This window comes from Schistocerca americana, chromosome 3, assembly GCF_021461395.2.
Source record: "Schistocerca americana isolate TAMUIC-IGC-003095 chromosome 3, iqSchAmer2.1, whole genome shotgun sequence".
Lineage (NCBI taxonomy): Eukaryota > Metazoa > Arthropoda > Insecta > Orthoptera > Acrididae > Schistocerca > Schistocerca americana.
The window spans coordinates 235,617,254-235,641,457 of record NC_060121.1 but is presented as its reverse complement, the minus strand read 5'-3'; positions in this window follow the sequence as shown (position 1 = coordinate 235,641,457).

Sequence of the window (24,204 nt, the reverse complement as noted above, 5' to 3'; positions counted from 1 at the left end):
TGGGACTTAACATCTGAGGTCATCAGTCCCCTACACTTAGAACTACCTAAACCTAACACACCTAAGGACATGACACACATCCATGCCCGAGGCAGGATTCGAACCTGTGACCCTAGCAGCAGCGCGGTTCCGGACTGAAGCGCCTAGAACCACTCGGTCACATCGGCCGGCTAAAGAGTTAATAATGTAGCCTACTTCGAAATGTAGTTGGACACCCGTGTGTTAAAGGGTTCACATAACATTATACCTCTTAATGAACAGACTATGACGTCATTTCAAAACTTAAATTCGATCAAGAAGTAAGCGAAATATAGGAAAACAATTTTGATTGCCCCTGGGAGCTGTTAGACAGACAGCCTGCAACTAGTTCTGGGTTCCAGGATGGTCACTTAGTAATACAGATTCTTTATTCAGCAGTTTGTCCTTCCCTAGTCTTTATGTTCCTTAACTCTCAATTTTCCATTACACAAATGCAGATTTTTACAGAAGAGTGCGTTAAGGCGAGGTACAACGGACACATCTCCTTATTTTAAAATCAGTTGTATTCGTCTGGAGCCGTTCGAGACTGGGTTCTTCCCTTGTTGTACATACGTCGGCTATCTTGGTACAATAAAACGATAGAATCTCTTCTCGGAAGCAGTTATATACTCTTCTGCTTGCATTGTAGGTATTTGGACTTCATGTACTGTAGAGGAGACGTGCAGTGTGTGTGCTCCAGGAAAGTGCATTTCGCGAATCGATCCTAATCCGTTTTGAGCCGTGCTCGGCGACGCGTCATCACGCGCTGTAGATTGTCGTTTATGACGTTAGTGCGGCCGGCGCTGCAAACAGTTACGAGGCGAGGAATAATGCGATCCACGTCCTAATGCGGATAACTGGCGGGTGGCGGCAGCACGTGCTGTCCACGTGGCAGTTCATTGGCCGGCTGGCCGGACCGTCCCTCGGCGTTATCTCGCCGCTGCCCACGAGTCGTGTTCCAAGCTGGCTGACACGGCCGGCGCTGTTACCCGGATGGCGGCAGGGGAAATACGCGTTAGCAAGCACAAAGTGTTTAGACGCGCAGAATGCCTTGCCTGGATGATTTCAAGGGGACGGTTATCAGAATGAAATAATAACCCCGCAGCGAAGTGTCTGCTGCTTTAAAACATTGTGAGCTTTTCGGAAAGGACAGGAAACGTACTGGTAGAAGTGAAGCTGTAAGGGTCGTTTGTTCGAAGCACTGACAGCAATAGTTAACCTTCCAGGTTCGAGTTCTGCGACGGAGTGCAGCAACTTCGATTAAATGTCAACCGCGATAGAGTCGACAAAATTCTGCTGCACCCATCTCAATCGAAATTCAACGAGGGAGTTGCTCACGATTAAATTTGACCGTTTCTCACGACTGGTTCTCTCGAGATGACTGGGGTTTTGTAAACGTACTGTATTAAAATGGCGATGAATGTGTACCGTGCCCTATACTTAAACCTAACCTAGAAAGTGTATCAATTTATGAATCGTGGTATAACTTTACATCTTGAGTTATTGCGACACAGAGCAGTGTTTTCTAGTGGTGACTTGTTGGAACCATTTGCAATAGTCAAACGACTGTACCGAGGAGCGATTAGAGGACCTGCTAAGCAGTTGCGTTATGTGGGCTGCATGCGAATCAGGCGAAATGCAATTCAGGTCGTTCGGATACTTTTGAGCACGACTGTGCATAGGTGCCCGTGTGCAAATTAATGTCTCTGGCGACATCTTTCTATTGCAGTACACGGAGTTAACTGCGGTCAAATGCATGGCTGATTGAGGACAGATTGCTGACCAGCGACAAACTCTGGTGCACTGCAGAGACCTTTTGTACATGACTTAATTTTAACCATGATCACAGGACATCTGTCATCTTCCTTTTTGACCGAGATGGGTCACACGGCTACTGATCTAGAACACAGTTTTTAATCTGCTGCTTATCTGTGCCCAGTGATTGGAGAAGAGTAAAGGTCACATTCACCTACAAAAAAGATTCATGTTATACAGGAGCCAAGCTAGCCTCTGATGGCCGGCAACCCATATTACACAACAGAGGACGAGGTTGTCTACGCCGAAGGTGTACCAAAAGCACGATGGTAAACACTGGCTGTTTACATACAAGATACTGGAAACAGACATTCAGAGCACTACTTCCTGCAGGGGGAGCTCGAACCATGGCCTGCAGGAAATATCACTACGCCAAAACCTGACTGGCTGGAGAAAGCTACATAGGGGCTACAACCAGCCACAAAGTTCAGTTCACGCGGGATGCCGACCTCGTGTACTGCGACCGTTGAAGGTTAGGTCTTCGTCTCGGAATTGGACTGTTACTAGTGTGTCAGTGTGTTACCACGAATCTTTGTGGAAAATTAGAAGTGAACTCTTGTTTGACTCAATTAGGAGACTTTTACTGGCATCGTTATTGTTACCTTCTTTCGTTTGTATGTTCAGTCATCAACCTTGTGAACTTACATCAATAAAAGTGGTGTTTGTAAAAAATTGAGAATTGTCAGTCACAACAATTCACAAACGTGACGTCCAGTTTGATGGACTGCATCTGTTGCAGAGCTTTTAGACTGTACAACAGATGCACGTCCACGCCCACCTTTTTGTTACTTTGATCTGGGAGTTCATGTGAGACTATTATCCCGGTTATTATTCCGTATGATGTTAAGTTTTTATCTCTCATTCTTATGTATGCTTCGAAGGGTCTGGAGAACCGTGTCTATTAGCACGCCGCTAACGGCAGAGACGTACCGGCTTTGGACTCAATCTGCCGTGCACAGTGGTCCAACTCTCTCTGAAACCTAGACAGATGAGAAATAAAAAAAAATAAAAAAATACACACATTCCGCCTTCAGTCCTGCGTAACCTTGTGTAGATGTCATTAGTGGATACTTGCTCATTGCAGCGGTGTCATTGCAGTGTAAGTCGATATAATACGTGTCATGACAGTTGACGTCAAACATTGAATCCGACAACGACGCATTTTGCAGATATTGTTTGTTTTGTTTGTTTAATATACTTCAGCGATCCTCTCTAGTTGTCAGGATAAACAAAGACGGGTAGAACTTCAGAAGGTACGTATACAACAACATTTGTAGCCTGTGTAATCACGAATATTGACGTAAAACTGAACTGCTACCAATGTTATCCGAAATCGTTGGCTACAAAATTTCTTCTGCACGGCTCCACTTTAGTTAAGGTTTTCCTGCTATCTTAATAATATAGGTAACGTGTTGAAACAGAACTGCGTAACATGTTTGCATGATTTTAGTGGGCGGTGGTTTTTCTACCATGTGGTAGATCAACACGATAAAATAGTGTTCCTCAGCATTGCAGTTATCTCAAACTATTATCTGCACAAAAAATGTCATTAGGGTTTACTGTACAGTCCTTGGGATGCTATTGAGAACTGTGATCATACTTTTACCGCATTTTTATTTTTTTTTAGAAGATTAAATTTTCCCCGGGTAATTTTTTCCATCGAAAGTCCGATACCGTCATCACCGAAGTCACAACAATAATGTCCCATAATTTTGGTGCACCGATGTGCCATAATAGATATTGCTTCGTTGAAGAGTGGTCGGCTAGGTGAATATGTGTAGGAAGCTTGGAGTAAGGAGATCTGGCGTTACCGACAAAATTTTACACGCAAATATTTCCGTGAGAAAACGGAGCATGTCTTATTACATCGGATTGTAGCATCTTCGGATCCTTTTATCACGAGAGTCCAGAAAATGACAACTGAAGAAAACGAACAGATCCCACCTAAAGTAAGAGATCTTGTTTTCGAACTGTCCCAATAGGCAACGCGACAGCGACTCTTCTTAACGAAAGAGTGATGCAAGCGGCGAATGCGACTATCATTTAGAATGAAAAATCTCAAAGACTGAATAAAACTTCCTGACAGATCAAAACTGTATGCCCGACCGAGACTCAAACTGGAGTCCCGAATGAAAAATCTAAAACATTGAATAAAACTTCCTGACAGATCAAAACTGTGTGCCCGATCCAGACTCGAACTCCGGTCCCGAGCTCGAGTCTCAGTCCGGCACACAGTTTTAATCTGTTAGGAAGTTACATATCAGCGCACACTCAGCTGCAGAGTGAAAATTTCGTTTTGGATCGAATAAAACATTTCAATATTGCAGTTTCGACTTGTAATTCGTTATCAACTATCTTACAATACGTTATACACCAAGTCTTAATAGAATCCGCAAAATTTATAATTTTTGATTTTCCAAATTGCATCCACCATTTTGAATTCTGTAACGCCGATATCAGATTCCTAAGGAACGACCCAAACAATCTAAAAATAAAACATTTTTTTAGGACTTTATGTCCATTTTTCATTTATTGTCCAGGTTTTGGCGCACTGTGCGGCGCATTAGCGACGAGGGTCAGTGTACTGGCCTGCCTAGATGTTGTTTTTAGGTTGTTTCTCACATCCGACTAGGTGAATACATTGTGACACTGGCCCGCCCGGCTAGCCGCACTGTCTAACGCGCTGCTTACCGGCACGGTCCCTGGAACGAATCCACCCGGTGGATTAGTGTCGTGGTCCGGTGTGCCGGCCAGTCTCTGGATGGTTTTTAGGCGGTTTTCCATCTGCCTCGGCGAATGCGAGTTGATTCCCCATATTCCGCCTCAGTTACACTTTGTCGGCGATTGCTGCGCAAACACTGTCTCCACGTACACTTACACCATAATTACTCTACCACGCAAGCATTTGGGTGCACTCGTCTCGTATGAGACGTTCCTGGTGGTTGCAGGGGAGGGGGCGGGGCACTGGGGACCGAACCACACAATAACCCTGGGTTCGGGGTGAAGTGCAGTGGCGTGGGTGGACTGCTGTGGCCTGTTGTGGGGTTGTGAACCACTGAGGGCCACGGCGGGACGAAGCCTCTCTGTGGTTTCTAGGTACCTGGTTCAATACACAATACACAGTGGTGACACTTAGGTACCCCCCGAGTTATACCATTTGGAAATATTCACAAAAAATTCGCACACTTACACATGGAAAACACCACACACAGACAATTCGACTGCAGGAATTCCCTACTGGGGCCAAAAGGATGGCGGTAAGAAGAGCATGCGGCCACCTTCTGTCAATAACTACGCCAAGACCTACAATAGTTCTACCGACCTCTTGTAGGTACGGAAGGGAGCCGGAAGAAAAAGAGGAAGAAAGTACAACGGACTAAAACAATGAAGGGCGGGTGTGGGGGGTTAACCAGAGTTAGGCACGACGTAAATGTTTTTTTTCCATATGCGACCCATTTCAACTAATATTCTGAAAGCGCTGAGCTGGTGTGGTAGGAGATACGAGTATTTTCCTGATGTGCCACGAAGTGTTTGTTCTTGCAGCGTCGACGAGGACTCTGCAAATAACATTTCAAGAAGGGATTATAATTAAAGAATACAGGACTTCCTACTCCGTCAGTTTCATTTGCACCTTTGTGAAGACTGCATCACAATCACTTCATTGTATATCACCAGCTATCCTCGCTAATATTTTGCTACATGATGAAATCTGCGTGGTTTGCTGCCAAACTGTTCGGTGAGAGAAAACCTTTTATGAATGTAAATGAGTTCTGTTTTTCTACAGAAACATTGAAATGAGCATGTAATCGTAAAGGTGTTGCGTTTATATTCCGTGCAAGCTACTGAGAAAATTACTGTTTTCCTCTTTGTACAACGTTTCCACCGCAGCACATATAAATCATCAATCGCAAAATAATAAAGATATCTAATTTTGTATTCGAAGTTCTAGTATACCCGCTATAATCACTTCCTGGGAATTTATTTGTAATCCCGCTTTATCCTTTGCCTTTCGTTTCCACGCATTGTATGAAAATATTAATGAATACAATACGTTCAGCATTGTTTCAGTAATTGCAGTGGGCGTAAGTGATTTAAATGTTGGAAACAAAAATATTCGATGTGAGGACTCTTATCACACGATCCTCAGACTACCTTTATGTACTACACTCCTGGAAATGGAAAAAAGAACACATTGACACCGGTGTGTCAGACCCACCATACTTGCTCCGGACACTGCGAGAGGGCTGTACAAGCAATGATCACACGCACGGCACAGCGGACACACCAGGAACCGCGGTGTTGGCCGTCGAATGGCGCTAGCTGCGCAGCATTTGTGCACCGCCGCCGTCAGTGTCAGCCAGTTTGCCGTGGCATACGGAGCTCCATCGCAGTCTTTAACACTGGTAGCATGCCGCGACAGCGTGGACGTGAACCGTATGTGCAGTTGACGGACTTTGAGCGAGGGCGTATAGTGGGCATGCGGGAGGCCGGGTGGACGTACCGCCGAATTGCTCAACACGTGGGGCGTGGGGTCTCCACAGTACATCGATGTTGTCGCCAATGGTCGGCGGAAGGTGCACGTGCCCGTCGACCTGGGACCGGACCTCAGCGACGCACGGATGCACGCCAAGACCGTAGGATCCTACGCAGTGCCGTAGGGGACCGCACCGCCACTTCCCAGCAAATTAGGGACACTGTTGCTCCTGGGGTATCGGCGAGGACCATTCGCAACCGTCTCCATGAAGCTGGGCTACGGTCCCGCACACCGTTAGGCCGTCTTCCGCTCACGCCCCAACATCGTGCAGCCCGCCTCCAGTGGTGTCGCGACAGGCGTGAATGGAGGGACGAATGGAGACGTGTCGTCTTCAGCGATGAGAGTCGCTTCTGCCTTGGTGCCAATGATGGTCGTATGCGTGTTTGGCGCCGTGCAGGTGAGCGCCACAATCAGGACTGCATACGACTGAGGCACACAGGGCCAACACCCGGCATCATGGTGTGGGGAGCGATCTCCTACACTGGCCGTACACCACTGGTGATCGTCGAGGGGACACTGAATAGTGCACGGTACATCCAAACCGTCATCGAACCCATCGTTCTACCATTCCTAGACCGGCAAGGGAACTTGCTGTTCCAGCAGGACAATGCACGTCCGCATGTATCCCGTGCCACCCAACGTGCTCTAGAAGGTGTAAGTCAACTACCCTGGCCAGCAAGATCTCCGGATCTGTCCCCCATTGAGCATGTTTGGGACTGGATGAAGCGTCGTCTCACGCGGTCTGCACGTCCAGCACGAACGCTGGTCCAACTGAGGCGCCAGGTGGAAATGGCATGGCAAGCCGTTCCACAGGACTACATCCAGCATCTCTACGATCGTCTCCATGGGAGAATAGCAGCCTGCATTGCTGCGAAAGGTGGATATACACTGTACTAGTGCCGACATTGTGCATGCTCTGTTGCCTGTGTCTATGTGCCTGTGGTTCTGTCAGTGTGATCATGTGATGTATCTGACCCCAGGAATGTGTCAATAAAGTTTACCCTTCCTGGGACAATGAATTCACGGTGTTCTTATTTCAATTTCCAGGAGTATATTTCCGTTACGCCAACCGTTTCCTGCATGGTACGTTAAGATAAATGATTCGTGCCTTGCACAATCCGTGCGAACTTTTTTAAACGCTTGGCCGTCTGGAGCCCCCAATACTGTCAATTTCATTTCTAGCCAAGCCACGCGTATGCCATAAATTAAGTCTAAATTTGTGATGACGAGTAGGCGTTGTCCCCTTGAGAGTTAAGAGCTTGAAATAAGATTAAATACAATTATCTATGTCTACCTAAAACTGACGCTACGTTAAGCTTGGTAATGGCTGTTCGCTATTCTAAGTTCTGAACTACACAGGCAACATGTCGACGCGCCGAGCAGCTAAAGGGCTTACCTGGCAGATTCCCGACCTTAAACAGTCTCTCTCCTTACTCAGTTGTTGATAGACTGATTCTTCTGACTTTCTGACCAGCCGCCCTACGTCAGAGCTACTCTTATCAGGCCGCGGGATGTTAGCAGTACGCATCTTATTAACATCTCGTGGACTATAGAGCTTTCTCTGGAAAGTTCCTGGCAGTTGCCAAATGACTGTCTGTTGCTACAGATCCTACTCACTCGAGGCGGCTCATTAGCGATGAAATAGTACTAACTAATGAAACCAATATAATCAGGGGAGATTTTTTTGAACGGGGAGAAGTCACTTATGTTACTCATGTATGTAAACTACAGTCCGTCTAATATACAAGTGGAGTTAGCTCTTCTTGGGACGACGCTAATATTCAATTGAAGCCTATGAGCTCATACAGGAACAGAAGAAATGCTGCTGATGGTCACACACTTAATTTCAAAAAGCATTCTGTTCTGTAATCTAGAGGTACTTCGCCAATCATAACTGTAACATGTAGGGTGGAAATAATAAATAGGGTGGGAACTTCAAAATCTTTAGCTGTCCCTCATTGGAGAGAATTAAAACTAAATGCCACACTTTGCTGCTCCTAAAACTTCTTAGTTCAGCCACATTTTCCCTGATAATCAATACAAATCTTGGGGAGAGAGAAATCAGTAAGCTGAGATATTTTGCATATTTTTATTTAATAAGACTTCATCTTTAAGGAAGTAAATCTATATTGTTCAAAAACGTGCTATAAGAATAATATGCGTTGTTCACACTCGATTATCTTGGAGCCATCTGTTTACGAAGTTTGGCGTTTTGACTACTGCTTCACAGAATATTTAATCCCTAATGAAGTTTGTAGTAAATAATCACTGCACTTCAGAAGGAGCAATTATTTACGAAATTACAATAACAGAAAAAAATGACACTGATTCCACCTGTTAAGGTTGCGTTTAGTACAGAAACGGATGCATAATGCTGCCACCACAGTTTTCGCTCACTAACCCAGTGAAATAACACGTCTGACAGATAACAAAGTTGAATTTCAAAAATACTGAAAAAGATTTTCCTTGACAGCTCCTTGTATTTCATAGGACAATTTCTATTATTGTGACGTTTAAAAGGTGGTGCACAGGTTCAAATAGCTCTGAGCACTATAGGACTTAACTTCTGAGGTCATCTGCCCCCTAGAACTTAGAACTACTGAAACGTGACTAACCTAAGGACATCACACACATTTATGCCCGAGGCAGGATTCGAACCTGCGATCGTAGCGGTCGCGCAGTTCCAGACTGTAGAACCGTTCGGCCACCCCGGCCGGCTGGTGCATAGGAATCGAACAAACAGAAAGAAGACCTGCAAATGGTGTGGATGCCATAATATTTACAGTAACAATTTATAATATGAATGTAAAATGACTCGTTCCTCATCATTACGATATATTTGCAAATTATGCATGAAACATTAAAGTAACCAACTAAGTAACTAATTGTTGAAGTAGCAAGTCAATACCTTGTGTCTTTTGCAAGGGGACTTCTAACTTAGACAGTTTAAATGAACCAAATGCTTTTTATTTTGGTGCACAACTATTTGAAAGTGTTTTTTTTTTACTGGCGTTCCATTTTTTGACGTTTTTCCCTCACTGTGAGGTATCCGCTGTCAACAGAAACCACAAACAGGTTTTATAAAACAGTTTTACACACCTTTAATGGTTAATTAATTTTGAGAATCTTTTTGACGCATTATGATAACCGATCGCAATAAAAAGACACTTTCTAATAATTTATCTTTATTCAGGAACCAGTTTTGAACTTCTATTGCCAATATCTGGTGGCCACAATTTTATAATCATTCGTAATGAACCACAAGGCAGGTTGCAACATTGCATAATAAAAAGGGTTACAACGTTTTAAATTAAATGTTGATTTCGAAGAAAGCATTTGCACCCAAAGAACTTGTAGTGATATGAGAAATAAATTGTTTTCCTCTGTTACAACTGTTATGTTCCGTCATTTAAGTCAAATAAAGTGGTGGAAATCTTTTCTTTTTCCGTTTATTACTCAGATGGGACGCTGAGCCACGTCCTTCGTGGCTTCTAAAGTAACCGCTAACGTGATATTATAGGGCTGTATGTACACTACAGCATCTCATGTATCACAGTGAACGCTCTCCTTTGAGAGTGGTCAACGGCATCATTTTTCGGAAGTCTCTACTTTTCTCGCATGTTAAGATAGACTTATTTCCGCTACCATATTTAAAATTGGTCTATGCCTAATGTTTCCCTGTACCAATACATGAATCTAGAAACATTATTTCTGCCAGCCTGGATTGAATTACCACTGTGAGTAGTATCCTCTCTATGTCAACCACTGAAGCTGGATGGCACATGGAGAATCCGCTTTCGATTTCCGTTACCGTCAATGATTTCTCACGATAGAAGCTCTGGAATGGTGTCACAATACCTCGTGGGGTCAACTGGATGGGCTGGCTACAGTGGCGGAAGTGGCTCTGCTAGTCGAGACCGACACTAACAACCAAGAGTGCGGTCTAACAACTGCATACTCCTACGTACTGACAGCTAAATGACAGTGAAAACTTAAATGACTAGTTGGTCACTCGGTTAACTGTGCCCTCACCAGACCCTCTCACAGCTTCGTTTGCGTGTTATTCCTACAGTCAAATGCTCGTCAATATACACTCCTGGAAATGGAAAAAAGAACACATTGACACCGGTGTGTAAGACCCACCATACTTGCTCCGGGCACTGCGAGAGGGCTGTACAAGCAATGATCACACGCACGGCACAGCGGACACACCAGGAACCGCGGTGTTGGCCGTCGAATGGCGCTAGCTGCGCAGCATTTGTGCACCGCCGCCGTCAGTGTCAGCCAGTTTGCCGTGGCATACGGAGCTCCATCGCAGTCTTTAACACTGGTAGCATGCCGCGACAGCGTGGACGTGGACCGTATGTGCAGTTGACGGACTTTGAGCGAGGGCGTATAGTGGGCATGCGGGAGGCCGGGTGGACGTACCGCCGAATTTCTCAACACGTGGGGCGTGAGGTCTCCACAGTACATCGATGTTGTCGCCAGTGGTCGGCGGAAGGTGCACGTGCCCGTCGACCTGGGACCGGACCGCAGCGACGCACGGATGCACGCCAAGACCGTAGGATCCTACGCAGTGCCTTAGGGGACCGCACCGCCACTTCCCAGCAAATTAGGGACACTGCTGCTCCTGGGGTATCGGCGAGGACCATTCGCAACCGTCTCCATGAAGCTGGGCTACGGTCCCGCACACCGTTAGGCCGTCTTCCGCTCACGCCCCAACATCGTGCAGCCAGCCTCCAGTGGTGTCGCGACAGGCGTGAATGGAGGGACGAATGGAGACGTGTCGTCTTCAGCGATGAGAGTCGCTTCTGCCTTGGTGCCAATGATGGTCGTATGCGTGTTTGGCGCCGTGCAGGTGAGCGCCACAATCAGGACTGCATACGACCGAGGCACACAGGGCCAACACCCGGCATCATGGTGTGGGGAGCGATCTCCTACACTGGCCGTACACCACTGGTGATCGTCAAGGGGACACTGAATAGTGCACGGTACATCCAAACCGTCATCGAACCCATCGTTCTACCATTCCTAGACCGGCAAGGGAACTTGCTGTTCCAACAGGACAATGCACGTCCACATGTATCCCGTGCCACCCAACGTGCTCTAGAAGGTGTAAGTCAACTACCCTGGCCAGCAAGATCTCCGGATCTGTCCCCCATTGAGCATGTTTGGGATTGGATGAAGCGTCGTCTCACGCGGTCTGCACGTCCAGCACGAACGCTGGTCCAACTGAGGCGCCAGGTGGAAATGGCATGGCAAGCCGTTCCACAGGACTACATCCAGCATCTCTTCGATCGTCTCCATGGGAGAATAGCAGCCTGCATTGCTGCGAAAGGTGGATATACACTGTACTAGTGCCGACATTGTGCATGCTCTGTTGCCTGTGTCTATGTGCCTGTGGTTCTGTCAGTGTGATCATGTGATGTATCTGACCCCAGGAATGTGTCAATAAAGTTTCCCCTTCCTGGGACAATGAATTCACGGTGTTCTTATTTCAATTTCCAGGAGTGTATGTGGTATGTTGAAACATTGTCAACTACTATAGTAAATAGTTGGGAAAACAATTCGTCTTGGCATGTTAGATTAAAACTACAGGAAGACACAATTCTATATCACTTTCTTTAACAGATATCTCCTGAATTAGTGATCATTCACTGATGATGACTAAAGTCATGGCACTCCGTCTTCAGGCCACAAGTGGCCCATCTGGACCATCCGACCGCCGTGCCATCCTTAGTTGAGGATGCAGATAGAAGGGGCTTGTGGTCAGCACACCAGTCTCCCGGTCGTTACGATAGTTTTCTTTGACCGGAGCCGCTACTATTCGGTCGAGTAGCTCCTCAATTGGCATCACGAGGCTGAGTACACCCCGAAAAATGGCAACAGCGCGTGGCGGCCTGGATGATCACCCATCCAAGTGCTGGCCACACCGGACAGTGCTTAACTTCGGTGATCTCACGGGAACCGGTGTTTCCACCTCTTAATTTTCTGTCGGACCTTCTTTTGAACGGCGTAGTGCAGCAGCTCGACGTGGCATGGACGCAACACGTTCTGCATAAACATTTAGCCATGCTGCTTCTATAGCCGTCCATAACTGCCAAAATGTTGCCGGTACAAAATTTTGTGCAAGAACTGGCCAGTCGATTATGTCCCATAAATGTTCAAATGGTTCAAATGGCTCTGAGCACTATGGGAATTAACTTCTGTGGTTATCAGTCCCCTAGAACTTAGAACTACTTAAACGTAACTAACCTAAGGACAACACACACATCCATGCCCGAGGCAGGATTCGAACCTGCGACCGTAGCAGTCGCGCGGTTCCGGACTGAGCGCCTAGAACCGCGAGACCACCGCGGCCGGCCATAAATGTTCGATGAGACTCATACCCCGAAAGTTTTTCGAAACAGTCACAAATTATTGTGATTCAGTGATAGGGTGCATTAAGATATTCAAAAAATTCATTGTTGTTTTGTTACATGAAGTCCATGAATGGCTGCAAATCGTATCCAAGTAACCGAACATAACCATTTCCAGTCAGTTATCGGTTCAGTTGGACCAGAGGACCCACTCAATTCCATGTAAACACAGCCCATTTTATTTTGGAGCCGGCATCAGATTGCATAGTTTCTTGTTGACATCTTTGGTCCATAGCTTCGTGGGGGTCTCCACCGCACTCAAACCCTACCACATCTCGTTTTTTACCAGCAGAAATAGGATCTAATTTGACTAGGCCATGGTTTTCCAGCTGTTTAGGGCACAACTGATACGGTCACGAGGCCAGGAAAGATGCTGCAGACGATGTCGTGCTGTTAGCAAAGGCATTGGCGTCGGTCGTCTACCGCCATAGCCTATTAACGCCAAATATCGCCGCAATGTCGAAGCGGATACATTCGTCGTACGTCTCTCAATGATTTTTGCGGTTATTTCACGCAGTGTTGCTTGTCTGTCAGCAATGACGTTTCTACGCAATTGTCGCTGCTCTCGGTTGTTCGAAGAAAGCCGTCGGCCACTGCATCATCCGTGATGAGAGGTAATACCTGAAAAATAGTGTTCTCAGCACACTCTTGACACTGTTTATCTTGAAATATTGAATTCCGTAACGAATTCCGAATTGAAATTTTCCATCCGTCTAGCTCCAGTTACCATTCCGCTTTAATGGTCTGTTAATTTCAGTCGTACGTCACAATCACGTCGGAAACCTTTTCACACGAACCACCCAAGTACAAATCACAGCTCTCCTCTCCTTGCATATATGGTTTTCTCATATATGTGAGAATGCCTGTGGTGAAGGGTTTTATCGTCTGACATTTCCTTCTAGTTGACTGTGGAATTATGTGGCATGCGTGTAACTTTATGTTATGGCCTAACTTTTTATGCAGAGGTTTTTGATGTCGTGTTTTGCTTAGTCCAGGATTGCTTTGGGTCTCCTGAATTTTGTTGGGTTGTTTGGGTAGTTCTCTAGTGTGTTTATGAGTGGGTTTTCGGAGTTGCTCGCGTTTCGGTAGAATGCGGCCGCGATTTCTCTAAATATTTGTGTCAGCAGTTATATTCCTGCGGCTTCGTGTGTGTCTGCCGTGGGTAATCGGCAGGGGACGTGTAATGCCCGTCGCAGTGCCATATTTTGTGTTCTTTGCAGCCACGTTATGTGCGTCTTGGCTGCATATCCCCACACAGTGCAGGCATACTATGCATATCGCTACACAGGACAGGCATACTATGACAGCTCTGCTCTTTTTTTTCCTTTATTGTTATTTAAACACCTTACAGAAGGTGGGCTGGCAGCAGCATACTACGCTACTCTTCAGCCACAAGTTTTACAATGAAAATACAAAGGAGACACACAAGATACTGAACAAAATGGGGGGCAAAAAACAGTAGACACAGAAACAAATAACACGAAGCCGTTCACACTCGACGAAAAAACACTAAAAACTGTCGGCACTGGGCACAAACACTGACGACTTAGACGGTACAGGTGAACGAAAGAGCGTGTCGGCGAAGAACACTAAACCACAAACACGATGGCACACACACGCGAAACTGATGGCGATGATCTCTGGCACGCGAATGTCCACTTACCGTGTGCGAGTCTGGGGACCTGCCGAGAGGGGAAGAAGGGAGGGGGGAGGGAGAGGGGAGGGAGAGGGGAGAGAAAAGATGTCAATGGCAGAGGAGATGGTAGGAGGAATGAATGTATGGAGGTAGGGGATGCCCGGAGGAGGAGGAGGGAGAAAGGGAGGAGGGACAGAAGGGGAGAGAAGGGGGAGAGGGTGCCCATAGGAACAAACACTTGAAGAGGGAGGGAGGATCAAAGTTGGTAGGAGGGGAGGGGGGCATCATCAGGGAGGGGGAGCTGGCGGAATCCACCTTGGGAGAGGGTATGGAGAGTGGAGGGATGGAGAGCAGGTGGGATGTGGAAATACAGGTGCGGCAGCAGACAGGGGCTGGAGAGGATGGAAGAGACAAGCGGGTGAGGAGGATCGAGTTTACGGGAGGTGTAGAGGATCTGTATCTGTTCGAGGAAAAGGAGGAGGTGCGGGAACAGAATAAGGTCATACAGGATCCGCGTGTGGGAGGGGAGATGGATGCAATAGGTGAGGCGAAGAGCATGGCGTTAGAGGATTTGAAGGTATTTGTAAAAGGTAGGGGGAACGGAGATCCAGCCAGGGTGGGAATAGCAGAGGATAGGGCGGATGAGGGATTTATAGTTATGGAGGATGGTTGAGGGGTCCAGACCCCGTGTACGGCCAGAAAGGAGCTTGAGGAGGCGGAGTCGGGAGCGTGCCTTGGCTTGGAGACAGCTCTGCCAATTGTCTGCCATTTTATACCCTGTGCACACGATGCTACCGCCATCTGCATATGTGCATATCGCTATCCCACAACTTACATTACCTCAGTTTACGTCTACATTTCCGGAAACGATAATAACATCCTCAAAATATACGAAAGTACGTTCTGGCCGTTTCTATTTTACATAAAAACTTCTGCTTTCGGATGACAAGTGAAAGATGTGAGAATTAATTCTGGTTACTACGCTTAATAGATGTGGGATTGTCTTTTCACCTCGACTTAAAGAACGGAATATTATCTCCGTTTCGTCATCATAGTCTTATTTCTCGGATTGTTGTGTAGGTCCTCGCCTAACACAACTCCTAAGAAGGTATAATCACGTTATTTTGATGTAAATGTCTTGTAACTAATTTACTGTTTTCCGAATGCTAAAATGGCTCTGAGCACTATGGGACTTAACTTCTGAAGTCAGTCCCCTAGAACTTAGAACTACTTAAACCTAACTAACCTAAGGACATCACACACATCCATGCCCGAGGCAGGATTCGAACCTACGAGCGTAGCGGTCACGCGGTTCCAGACTGTAGCGCCTAGAACCGGTCGGCCACTCCGGCCGGCTCCGAATGCTAAAGACTTTCACAGTCCGTTAAATGACGGATTTCTGTGATAGAGAGAAACTGTTGTTGCTTTGCATTCTACATATAAAACACGTCACTAATTTATTCTCTTATCATTTTCCAGTAAAGCGTGATTCCACACTTATATAATACAATTATTTCCACAGTTTATGCACTGTTTTATGTTTTGGTAGCTGAATATAAAGCTTCAAAAGTTCCTCGTGCCTTATTAAGCAATCAGGTAGCGTATGTCCGAACTTACGCTGCCTTTATTCCGCCATATGTATCAGGCACTGTGTAAAGCAAGCACACACAACATTACATTTCAAACACATAATTCTCCGTTTAAAATATTCATCACAGGGATCCAGTAATACTGGCAGAATAAGCCAGTGTTGAAACAGCGGCACTGAATCATGAATGTACGCCCATATGCGCAGCGCAAACTAGTACGCACAGCAGTTGTTACTTGTGCGCTTACTGTGTAGAAACTTTGGCAGCTGTAACTAGAAATCTAGTTTTGAATGAAACTTAGGGAGACTGATAATTGTGGACGTTTCCATCATATATTTTTCCGTCTGAATAGAGAATTTAGCTGTAATTGCACCTCCAAACTCAAATATTTATCACCCTGTTTGGATTAGAAACAGGAAATTATGTTTGTCGTTTTCCGTTAAGGAAGAGAGAAATGATAAGGTCACTAATAAATGGAATTCATTCCTACTGGAATGCACAAACTGGGAAATATGCGAGGAGGGTCTGAGATGTTCGGTGAACGGTCTTGGGTAATAAAAGATTTACTAGCCTTCAAAGCAATCATCCTTGGTTGCAACAAACTTCTGACGTCGGTTTAATGGCTTTAAACCCGGTTTCAGAACTGTTTTGTAGCTAATGGTGAATAATTTGAGGACCAGTAAAAGTATTTTGTTAGTAACTCTCGTTTCCTTCATTTTCTAAGACCATTCACCGAGATAACGATTGTTCTAGTGCGAACCGCTTCTCAGAGCACCAGCCATCAAGCAGTGGCGTTAATGCATCTGGCTGAAATAGCGCTATAACGAATCGTGTTTATTCTGAAAAGAGAAACAATAGTAATGATTATAAACTTGATACAGCCGTGCCTAAATATAATTGGTGTGTAATATAGGAATAATGATGAAGTGAACTTTTAATTATCTACGTATTCACGCGTATATAAAAACGTTGTCGCAATTAAGTAATTACACTCCATCGTCCTTGGCAAACCGTTAATATTTCGGGTGGTATCCATCAAAAATCACCAAGCACATTTTATGAGTGCTGCTTTCCGTCGTGTACATTTGATTTTTAATGACGACAGCGAAAATCACACCCCATTCACATTAAAACAGAATGGCCGTTCAAATATGTCATTTGACTCAAACCATGCTTAATTCAGTACGGGTTCGAATGTTGGGGATGTCAACTGATGCGGTACTAGGGAATGAAACGCAATGTGAACTTCACGAGATACTATCTGTCTTCGGCCCTAGAGCAATGAACCATTCCGCAATCGCTTCAGGAAATAACGGCGGTAGAAAAGTAGAAATAGCAAGGCAGTCACAAAGGTGTTATGATTCCGTCTTACACAAGGCCACGAAGATAGCCCTGTGGTTACCTTTATCACTATCGTCAATATCATTAGCGTTACTCTCCTTTCTTATAGACCTTAATTCGTTGTAATGGTAGAAGTGTTTGGTGGAAGATTGGAAAAAAATGAGGAGACTCGAACGCAGAGGTATGACGCCTTAGCCTATTAAACTGAAGCCACTGTTCGACAGCTGGCGGCCTCGTAAAGATACCGAACAGGTTTGTGAAGCATTGAACCTGGATTACTAGAAAGAAACGCTTGAGAAGCACCATCTGTTACATCTAAGTCGGAACCACAGTCGTGTGAGAGATGTGGAGTATTGGTGTGCGTTCCCTTGTGAGACACAGCAATTTCCATTTTTTGAAGAAGTTTAAGAAAGTAATCAGCACGATGTCTGTATGACCCCAACAAATCAATACATTATCTGCTACTCAAATTATCAACATACGATTTGGACTAGCTGTCTTACGTGTCTTGACACACTGATTTTTCATTCTACCTTCAAACACATAGATTCCATTCGGAATTCATAATCCGAATAATCAGGGACTCTGTATTCTCCAGAGGATCTGGACACTTACACCTGCGCCCGATGTAAAATGGAAAATGGAGAAAGTGAATTCCCTCCAACACAATATACTTGTACATAATGAAACGTTCTTTGATGTGAAGATGTTAAACCAACTGTATCAGTTGAAATCTCCCACTCTTTCTTGAGTTAAACACAAGTGTTCATCGGGAATGTGCGCACTATTCATGTCCTCGTAGAATGCGTGAACGACAGTTCCACCGAAAAGCTTTCAGAGGTGATAGTACAGAAAAAAACAAGAAAAATTAGTATACTTGCGCTCTAAACAGCATACCTTAATACCTACGAACATTTGATCATCTTCAGTAATGTTAAACATGTCTCTTCTACTGCACGTTTTTTGCTTTCCAAATTTTGGGGGGATGTAGTATGGACCAAAACAAGGAAAAAATGTCTATTTTACATGGGTTCTAAAATGCATGCTACGAGCACGTATTCAGTAGGAGATGTGTGTTTCACAGTAGCGAAGATGAACAAGTGCCCATAGACCTTAAGATACGCATTTTAGAGCCAATGTTCATTAGACCCCTTTTTGTTTAGGTCCGTACTACCATATCCCAAGGTTTGCCAGTGGAGTTCGGGTTCACCGTATATACCATAAAAAGAAAATAGGATTTATGTATAACACGATCTGAAATTCGACTGGTAACAAAGAAATGGCAAAGCTTCACGCAAAGTGCAATGACGAGGGAAAGTTACGCACTCATAATACCATTTCAGTATTAAATATTTATAGGAAATTGAAATGTGTGATAAGGTACAGCTTATATGTCCAAGTATCCCAAGAATTAATCTTGCTAGCAACCATCTATCACCATCTAATAACATGAGTATAGGAATGACGAAAGTTATCGATTACAAAACTATACTTTCCACCGTCAGATCTCTGAATGCTGCATCAGCATCGAACTTATCTTAACTGTCGAAAATCACTTACAAAAAGTAAATTCTGAGGTAAAATAGTGTCAATATGACCCCTAAGCAAAATGCGGTGTATATTTAAGAGATACATGTTTTTAATTTCTTCAACGCAGTACCATAATACCACATTACAAAATTTACATTCCCCAGGAACAGAATATCATGTATAATTGAGAGAGCTGTCACTTTTGCTGACAAACGCTTGTCGTTGAAAGAGATTCGCATTACCACGTGTTACGAAGCAAATATTCTGGTGTACTACGAAACACTAGCGCAAATAATTTTCACATGAATAGCAACGTGACATAGTGACGACTTTGCCTGAAAGTACCACTACTGCGAAGACGATTCGTGTGGGAACAACTGCAATACACGCTGCTTAATGCATCTCACCATTGACACTGAAATGTGCTGATCCAGAGTTTCCGTCTTGCACCCTGAATTATTACTTGCTAGCAGCGTCCTGCGGATGACGAAACGAGAAGTGCCGCAACCATCGAGGTTCAGATAGCTGGAACCAACAGAACATACAAAAGCCTTGCGTTCCTACAGGCTGACCTTTGCCAAAGTCTCAAGCGGCGCGTAAGAGATCCTCGTATGTAAAGTTTCATGAAGATGCATCACGTGAGCGGACAAGTCAATGCGCGGATCGGCTATCTGCTACACACAAGTGACTGACAAGAACGAAAAGGCGCTCGTAATAAAAAGGCCGCATTAATAGTGAAATATAAGAGTACAAAATATCGGAACAAATGTATCGAAACAAAATTTGAACATCAGTGTAGAACAAAATTTTAATTTCAACACAAAAATCGAATGGGAAGGCTCATTAAAAGAAGAAAGTTCTTTTGTATCCCGCCTGGATAGGCGGCGCGTGGGTCTGCTCCTGCAAACTGAAGGGTAGGCCGAATGTAGGAAGTGAGTAGGAGCAGGAAAAGGTGAAATGCTTGGTACTGCAATTGGGTTATAACTCTTTTACTTAACTTTGCTTACAGATGAACACGTAGGTGTGTAGCCGTTCATCCATAAAATCTAACAGCTACTAGTAGTTGGACAAACTACCACTGAAGTAACACAGTCTGTAATTGCTAACCCCCTATAAAGTAGAAACAATGTTGGTAGGTCGTCTCCTCGGAATCAAATGGGCTGAATCTGGAGCGAAGCTCGTAGATCTGCACAGCACCGGCTAGAGGGCGCTGTCGTCGGTGTCAGTGTCGTAGTGCCAACCTAAGAACTTGCACCTACACCGTGGCATCGTAGCTATCGATACCACAAGTTAAGCATTTAATATCCCGTCAACGGCGAGTTCATTATAAATGGGGCACTAGCGCTGAATAAGGATGAGACAGAAAATACTACAATTTTATAAGGTCCATACAGTCACCATTGATCTTCATTTTAAAATTGCCATTGCCGAGTTTGGCCCATATAAACAAATATTCATCAGCATTTAATTTCTTCTTCTTCCTCGTAGACAAAATGAAAGGCATGCTGGGAACCAATGTACCATAAGGCTGTTTAGCGAACAGTCCTGTAGTCTGCACGTAATATCTCTGACTTGGAATATTTTATCTGTGGTGTTGCAGCTCTTTGGCCAACATGGCCGCCGCCATGCGCACCGCCATCTTGTCACGAGTATTAGTTTTACTAGGCCTGTGACGCTGGAAAATTCACGTTCAAGGTCACCTTCGGCCGCCGCTGCAGGCGCTCGCGGCCGGAAGTTGAGGTTCGATAAGCGATAAGCGCTACTGGATTCCACTGCGCCGCAGTACGGATCGTCATTCGCTCTGCAGCGGCGATGTAGCCTTTACGGATTAACAGAAACGATGAAAAGTCAAAATCTGTTTCGGTGGATGGGCCTATAAATCCTGCTCGACCAGTGTCGTTACTAGCTCACTGGCTACATATGATACTACTGTACCGCCAACAATGATGATAGTAGCGAGATCACTCAGTGTTCAATGTTTAGAGACCTAATCTTATGAAGATCTGTAATTATTTAAACATTCTTGATGGAGACAGTAACTAGCCACCAACACTTTTGAAAAGCTTTAATTCCATCGCTATCATCAGTTTCCTACATCTACGTCTACCTTCAGATAAAACCATTACAGCCAAATGAAGCCAGACATAGTTTAACGTACCTGTTAATGGAGATCGAATAAAGGCTTTAGGAATGCGCCTGTGACTGGATGAGGTCTTAATCATCAGTATTTAATTCAACAAAACCCGCAGAGTTAAACAAGAACCATCGTGAAACAGATGACATTTATAGTTACTTTTCACTGATTAAGGCGTAAATTTTTTTCCATCTTGCGTTACTTTCTATCAGGATTTCTGGTCCATGGCTTCATAAGACGTTTAATATAATATAAAGGATTGAAAACAGACGAAAGCTTCGCGTAATGTTAGTTTTTATCAATCAGCACAAAACAAAATACATTACTCTTCTCCAATACGGCCGTCGTCAGTGTTGCCACCATAGTAATTTATCAGAATTGAAGATGCACAATGACATTTTCATTTGAAGCTGTCGCTCTCACCTGTCTTCACTCACTGAAAAACTCTATCGGAACTTTCTACACCTGCCCACATTCAGCTGCGGCAGCATTTTTCGTTATGGTGGCTTTTGACGTTCTATCTACGACACCAATCAAGCCCTACGTCAGAATTAAAAAGTGTTTCACAAATCCACTTATATCTTGCATAGTTTAAATTTACACTGCGCGGCAATTTCAAGCATTAATCAGTGGATAAAAAATTGAATTCTGATACCCCTATAGATTGCCGATGCCGTTCCATGCAAATCACTTTTATAACATATTGACCGAACTGGAGTGACCTTATCTGAATTCACTGGTTGACGAGCAGCTGGCCACTCCATAAAGTAATAAACCCATATTTATTTCGCTTACTTTCAAGTTCTTGATAAAGCTGATCTTACATTCCAGCAGTTTTTTATCATTTTTGGACAGTGATGCTACAAATCTGTTTCCCTATTAGCAATTTATAAAACGGTGCATATGGCACGTATAAGTAGTATACTTGAAACATTCATAAGTTTTTGAGAGATTTCCTGTGGTTTGAATTTAGGCAAAGCAAGTACGTCTATAAGACAGTACTTCGTTTGTATATAGTGAAATCAGTGTAAAATACAGGTTAGGATAAGTTCTTAAAATTGAGAAAATTTCAAGTATACTTCTTACAGGTGTGTCATACCCCAAGTACTGACGCATACCCTTTATATGTCATACGGCGTTGTAGAAAGAAAGAAAGAAGTGGCCAGGCACAAATTACCCATGTGCTGCATGTTTGTAGTCCGTAGTGAATTTATGTCTCTCACAGCTAAGCTATAAGATTTATGTATCGATTCAGACAATAAAAATTCGATAACTTTCTCGATTGGTAGAGGGTGTATGACACAAAATACATTCACGTTTAGAGCAGAAGGCCTGTGGTTGAAATGTCGTGGAAGGCTCTCGCAGCGACTAGAAAAGTTTCTGCTTTAATGTTTGACATCCCAATTCGCGGTATTGTATCAGTGACAGTGCTTTCTTTGAAATTTTTCGATGTCCTGAATCAATCCTCCTTGGTAAGGATCCCATACTGCGCAGCAACACTCTAGAAGGTCGCGTCAAGCATTGCGGTTTCTAAGTGTTCTAGCATTAAAGTGCAGTATTTGGTTTTTCACGTTTTGTATGTATGTGATAGCTACAACTGAAACTTTGGAATTCACAAGAATTTAACTGGATCAAAAAAAAAAAAAACTTTTAAATTTGCGTCTTATATCATGTAATAAAAATGTAATGAGTTCTTTTCAGTACTCATGTGGAGACCTCACACATTTTATTGTCTAGGGTCAATTGTCCCTTTTTTGCACAGCACAGATATCTTGTTTAAACTATTTTTTGATTATTTCTGATCTTCTGGCTACTTTAGGAGACGGAAAACGACAGCATCATATTCGAACAACATTAGAGGATTGCTCAGATGGTCTCTTAAATCGTTCGTACGTTCCTAGATTATAAACAGTAAAGGGCTGATAACACTTCCTTCGTGAACGGCAGATATAATTTCTGTTTCACTTACTACGAACTGTCAACCTCCTGACAGAATACTGCTTCTTAAGGCGATTTAAAGAGGTTGTTGACTACTGTTACTCCAAGCCAGCAAGCTGTACGACCACCATCATACTGGGTGCAAACATAAGACTTAAAAGTAGTCATGTGTACTATTGTTATAAAAATTCCTTACAAGTGGTAGCCGAAACGTGAAAACTGCCAATGGAAGTCAGTGGTGATAGAACAAACTGTCATAGTAGCAGCAGTCATCTGACAGATAATGCGCCAGCATCAGAGAGCACGTAGAGGCGTTGATGTCATTCGTGCCAACACGAAAACCGCCATTACAAAGGCAAAATGACCAGATATGTTACAATCTTTGACGTTTCATTTCCCGCCGTTCTTAAAATTGAGGTAGTAGAGCTGTTGACTGATGTGAAATAATTTTAATTTTTTTTCTGCTGTCATTACGTTCGTGGCATTTACCGAAAACCAATATAGAATATATTACTTACGTGTATGTTATCAAGGAAAACTAACTATAGTTCGGAGAGATTTAAGCTGCAGTTGTTGTACATTTTGGACAGTACCATGAATACTACGTCATCAATTACTGTGTTCCATCCTATATCCAGTGATGAACTTCGCAAGAATCAGTTATGTTTCTCGTCATATGAGTGTAACAGATTCAGAAATAAACATCAAGAATTATCGAACAATACCGTCTAAAATATAATGAATAATTGATTACTGTAATCCTACCTAAACTGGGATAAGTGATCAATAAAGTCTCTTTCATTCTGGAAGATTATAATACGAAACTAAAGACAAAATGAAGTTTTCACTGAATATCAAGCCATTCTCAAAGTTGCATTCTAGAGCATTGTTTAAGAATATGCAATGAGTGCTATTATTTTATTTGACCTTTATTCTCTGCATGAAATTTTATTACGTAACAGTGCATTGAACTCAGTTGCGACACGGAATAGTTACAAAAAACGTTGAAAAAAGGATGACCAGTGTCTCCCACGAGAATGTCGCTGCCGGTGACATTTAGTGACACGGTATCGGACGTGTTTCGGGGCGAATTAATATCGTCACAATGTTACTACATGGCACTGCGTGGTCGATGCCTACAGGTCCCCCTGCTCCACACTATGCAAAAACAAAAGGTTCTGCATCGACACCATCCCACCTAGCCATAAAAACAATGTCATTTTAAGCCAATACTAAGGGATCAGTTACAC